Genomic DNA, 5391 nt, shown 5'->3' with positions numbered 1-5391 from the left:
TGAACCAATGATTGCTATGTACCTCCTATACTTCCTCTTCATTGTTGTTGCTGTACTACCTCTTTTTGAACAACAGTGCTCATTAGGTGGCTGGGGAGCAGATAACATGCCTTTTTAACTCAGATTCTTGGATTAAGAATAGCCATATGCAGCAGTTCTTCAAAAAATTAAAAATAGAATTACCATATGAGGGGTGCCTGGGTGGCTCAGTCATTCAGCGTCTGCCTTCGGCTCAGGTCACGATCCCAGGGTCCTAGGATCGAGCCCCACATCAGGCTCCCTGCTCGGCGGGAAGCCTGCTTCTCCCTCTCCCTCTCCCCCTGCTTGTGTTCCCTCTCTGGCTGTGTCTCTGTCTGTCAAATAAATAAATAAAATCTTTAAAAAAAAAAAAAAGAATTACCATATGACCCAGCCATTCCACTTCTGGGTATAAAAAGAATTAAAAGCAGTGACAAAAAGAACTATTTGCCCTCCCATATTCATAGCAGCATTATTCACAATAGCCAAAATGTGGCAGCAACTCAGATGTTTATCAACAGAAGAATGGGGGCGCTTGGGTGGCTCAGTTGGTTAAGCGTCTGACTTTAGCTCAGGTCATGGTCTCAGGGTCCTGGGATCGAGTTCCACATCGGGCCCCCTGCTCAGTGGGGAGTCTGTTTCTCTCTCTCCCTCTACCCTTCCCCCCCTAACCTGTGGTCTCTCTGTATCTCTCTCTCTAATAAATAAATAAAATCTTAAAAAAAAAACAAAAACAGAAGAATGGGTAAATAAAATGAGGTATATACATACAATGAAAGACAATTCAGCTTTAAACGAAAATGCTGACTTTGATAGCACCTGTACTAAAATTGGAATAAGGGGCAAACTGGGTGGCTCAGTCGACTGGGCATCTGACTCTTGATTTTGGCTCCATTGGTGATCTCAGGGTCATGGGTTGAGCCCTGTCAGGCTCTAAGCTCGGTGGGGGGGTCTGCTTGAGATTCTCTCTCTCCTTCTCCCTCAGCCCCTGCCTCTCTCTCTCTCTCTCAAATATACAAATAAATCTTTAGGGACACCTGGGTGGCTCAGTCAGTTAAGTGTCTAACTTCGGCTCAGGTCATGATCTCAGGGTCCCAGAATGGAGCCCCAAGTCGGGCTCCATGCTCAGTGGGGAGTCTGCTTCTCCCTCTCCCCCGCCCCACTTCTATGAGAGCTCGCACTCCCTCTCAAATAAATAAATTAAATCTTTACAAATAAATCTTTAAAAAAAATAAAATTGGAATAATATAGAGAAGATTAGCAGGGCCCCTGTGCAAGGATAATACACAAATTTGTGGAGTGTTCCATGTTTTTTTTGTAACATTGTGTGTCAGCTCTACTCAAATTGAAATTAAACAAATAAGTAGGAAGAAAATTCTGATACATGCTTCAACATGGATGAAACTTGAAGATGGGGCGCCTGGGTGGCCCAGTCATTTGAATGTCTGTCTTTGGGTCATGATCCCAGGGTCCTGGAATCGAGCCCCGAGATGGGTTCCCTGCTCAGCAGGGAGTCTTCCTCCCTCTCCTTCTGTCCACCCCCACTTGTGCTCTCTCTCTCACTCACACTCTCTCAAATAAATAAATAAAATCTTTTAAAATAAAAAATAAAGGGGCACCTGGGTGGCTCAGATGGTTAAGCATCTGCCTTCAGCTCAGGTCATGGTCTCAGGGTCCTGGGATCAAGTCCCACATCAGGCTCCCTGCTCTGCAGGGAGCCTGCTTCTCCCTCTCCCTCTGCCTCTCCCCCTGCTTGTTCTCTCTCTCTCTTTAATGAATAAATAAAATCTTTTAAAATTTTTAAAATTAAAATTAAGAAAAAAGAAACTTGAAGACATTATGCTAAATGAAATAAACCAGTCACAAAAGGATTAATACTGTAGGATTCCACTTATTTGAAGGGTAGTCAAATAGGTAGAGACAGAAAGTAAAATGGTGGTTGCCAGGGGGTTACCAAAGGGCCGGGGAGGGAGATAGGAAGTTATTGTTTAATAGGTACAGAGTTGTTAGGGTTTTGGGGGTTTTTTTTTTAAGATTTATTTTTTTTAAGTAATCTCTTTTTAAGTAATCTCCATCATGGAGCTCAAACCACAATCCCGAGATCAAGAGTCTCTTGCTCTACCAACTGAGCCAGCCAGTCAGTGCCCCAGGTATGGAGTTTTAGTTTTCCAAGATGAAAAAAGTTCTGGAGATGGATGGTTGTGATGATGGTACAACAATGTGAATGTACTTAATACCACTGAACTATACACTTAAAAATGGTTAAAATGGTAAACTTTATGTAATGTAAAGCCACAATTAAAAAAAAAAAAAAAGAATAGCTTCACCCAATACTACACCCTTAGCCACATTCAGATCTGATGCAGATCAAAAGATAGTGAACTTAAATCTGATGCAATAATCAGCACAAGAGTTTTGAGGGTCTTGGAGTATGGATAAGCATATTTCACACATGGGAGGAAAGGGAATAATTTGTAGCCAGAGCAGGACCTTGATAAACTGCAAAAATGAAAAAAGGCCACAAATTCTTCTCATTGCTGGATGTATGTCCCTTTACTATGTGACTTTGCAGTTCCACCCATTAAGAGTCAGAGGCTATTTTTCTACCTTTTAAATCTAAGCTTGGGTGCACCTGGGTGGCTCAGTCATGCAGCGTCTGCCTTCGGCTCAAGTCATGATCTCAGGGTCCTGGGATCGAGCCCCGCATCGGGCTCCCTGCTCAGCGGGGAGCCTGCTTCTCCCTCTCTCTCTCCCCCTGCTTGTGTTCCCTCTCTCGCTATCTCTCTCTCTCTGTCAAATAAATAAATAAAATCTTTTAAAAAATAAATAAATAAAAAATAAATAAATCTAAGCTTGGCCATGTGGCTTACTTTGGTCAACAGGACATTAGCACTGATGAATTAAGCAGAGGCTTGAAAAATGCTTGTGTATTGGGGCTTGCCTTCCCTTGCTGCTGATAATGCTGTAACCACAAAGAAGTTCATGTTAGCCCCCTAGAAGATGAGAAACCGTGGGGAGAGCCCCAACCATCCCAACTGTCTCAGCTGAGGCTTGGGAAATGTGAGGGAGACTACTCTGGACTATTCAATCTGGCTCAGACTAGAACACCCACAGCCCAACTCAGTACCTCATGAGAAACAATAAATGCTTTTTGTTTTAAGCCACTAAGTTTTGGGTGATTTGTTACTTAGCAAAAGCTAACCCATACAGGATGGTTTTAGAGTTGTCAAAATGACTGGGGAAATTCTATTGGCATTTAGTTGGTGGGGGGCCAGGTTTGTTAAGTGTCCAGCAATGCACACATGCAGTCCTGCACAATGAAGAATTATTCCACCCTACTGACCCCCAACTGAAGAACACTGGAACAATGCCTAGGCTTGTCATACCACTTGGAAGAGAGAATTAAAAGAAAATGATAATTATGGAAAGCCTTATCTGTATGAGACATTATACATGCATTACTTAATTGATTCTACACAATAACCTCCTATGGTTGTCCCCACTCAACAGATAAGAAAACTGAGACTCAGACGGGTTACTTGGCTGTCTCATGTCACAGAGCTAATAGGAAGCAGCACCAGGACTTAAACCCACGTTGGTCGAAGGTCAGCTCAGGGAGGCCTTCCCTGACCACCTACTCCGAGGTGCCCTCCACACTTACCACCATCACTTGTTATTACATTATTCTTTTATTTCTTTCGTAGCACTCCTCTCTGTTATCAGAGTGTTTGTTTACTTGTTGTCATGAGCCCCCTACCAGAATAACTCCCATAGAAGCAGAGGCTTTGTGGGATTTACCCTCCACTGCATCTCCAGTGTCTTCTCTCTCTTGAGAGAAAAGACACTCTGCAAATTATTGCTGAGTGAATGGAGTGAATGAATGGCTTCCTATTAAATCCAGATGCCTAGGCCTCAAGCAGGCTGGTTTCTCTCAGCTTCTGTTCCTGTTGGTGTCAGCTCTATTGTCTTCTCCACTGGCTCTGATTCATGTGGCCCAGTCTGAGACTTTTGCCACGATGAAAGCAACTTCAGAAATCTGCTAATACAACCTCTTCATTCTCCAAATAGAAAAAAGAGGTTCATTGACGTCTCCTCAGGGATATCCCTTCTCAAGACACACCGTGGTCTCAACACCTTTGTCATGTTCCTGCACCTACCTGTGCATTCAGCCTTCACCTGCACAGAACAAGCCTGCTTCACTGGGCTGCTCTGCGGATGATATAAAATAATGTGATTTTCTTATATCTCACCAACTTCAAGGATGACCATCAAATGTCATGATAATGATTGCAGATTGCAGCCTGGGGCTTGTGAGGACTTCACATAGGCTAACTCGGGCTCTTAAAAAACCTGAGAGCTCTTGATGGAAACACTTGCTATGTCAACAAATTCTCAACTTTGTATGATCGTGATAATTACAGACAATAAAACAAGCATGGCTATCTATCACTATGGAACAAACTCCCTCAAAGCTCAGTGGCTTAAGCCAACAATGATTTATTATTTTTCATGATTCTGTTGGCCATGTGGTTCTTCTGCTGATTTCACCTGAGCTCATCCATGTAGCTGCGATCAGCGAGTGGGTGTGCTGGGGGCTGGGCTCAGTGGGAATCTCCTCTCCTCCTGCGCTTTCATCTCAGGCTTCTTGGTGGCATGAGGTTCCAAGACGACAAAGGTGGAAGCCGCAGAGCTTTTCAAGGCCTAAATTCTAGAACTTGCACAACATCACTCCCACCATATCATATCTGTCCAAGTAAGTCACAAAGCCTAACATTACAGGGGCTGGAGAATGGATTCAGCTTCTGGATGCAAGCAGCAAAATCACATCACAAAGGGCTGTGTGTTCTGGCATGGGCCAAACCTGTGGCCATTAAGACATTTGTTGGGAGGGGCACCTAGGTGGCTCAGTTGGTTAGGCGACTGCCTTCGGCTCCGGTCATGATCCTAGAGTCCCGGGATCGAGTCCCATATCAGGCTCCCTGCTCGGCAGGGAGTCCGCTTCTCCCTTTGACCCTCCCCCCTCTCATGCTCTCTCTCTCTCTCTCTCATTCTGTCTCTCAAATAAATAAATAATATCTTTAAAAAAAGATTGTTGGGATTCCACATTATATTATCTTCATAGCTCAGACAAATGTGTTGTTAATGATAAAACACCGATGTCTCAAGCATGAAGGAAAGCAATATTCAAATCAACAAAACTATCTTCAAATAGCTCTGTGATAGATTTTTTTTATAAAACCTACTCGCAGGGCGCCTGGGTGGCTCAGTTGGTTAAGCAACTGCCTTCGGCTCAGGTCATGATCCTGGAGTCCCTGGATCGATTCCCACATCGGGCTCCCTGCTCAGCGGGGAGCCTGCTTCTCCCTCTGACCC

At 44.0% G+C, this 5391-nt stretch overlaps 1 non-coding gene across 1 annotated transcript; it reads left to right on the top strand.

The window, feature by feature from the left end:
• Window positions 1–1226: 1226 nt before the first annotated feature.
• On the top strand, window positions 1227–1332 carry LOC118022013. Its single transcript, XR_004682351.1, has one exon. It is a non-coding gene; the product is annotated as a U6 spliceosomal RNA (small nuclear RNA).
• The last annotated feature ends 4059 nt before the right edge of the window (window positions 1333–5391 follow it).

Source organism: Mirounga leonina, unplaced genomic scaffold (genome assembly GCF_011800145.1).
Source record: "Mirounga leonina isolate KUSES-001 unplaced genomic scaffold, KU_Mleo_1.0 Mir_175, whole genome shotgun sequence".
NCBI classification, from domain to species: Eukaryota; Metazoa; Chordata; class Mammalia; order Carnivora; family Phocidae; genus Mirounga; species Mirounga leonina.
This window is presented reverse-complemented; position numbering and strand designations above follow the sequence as displayed.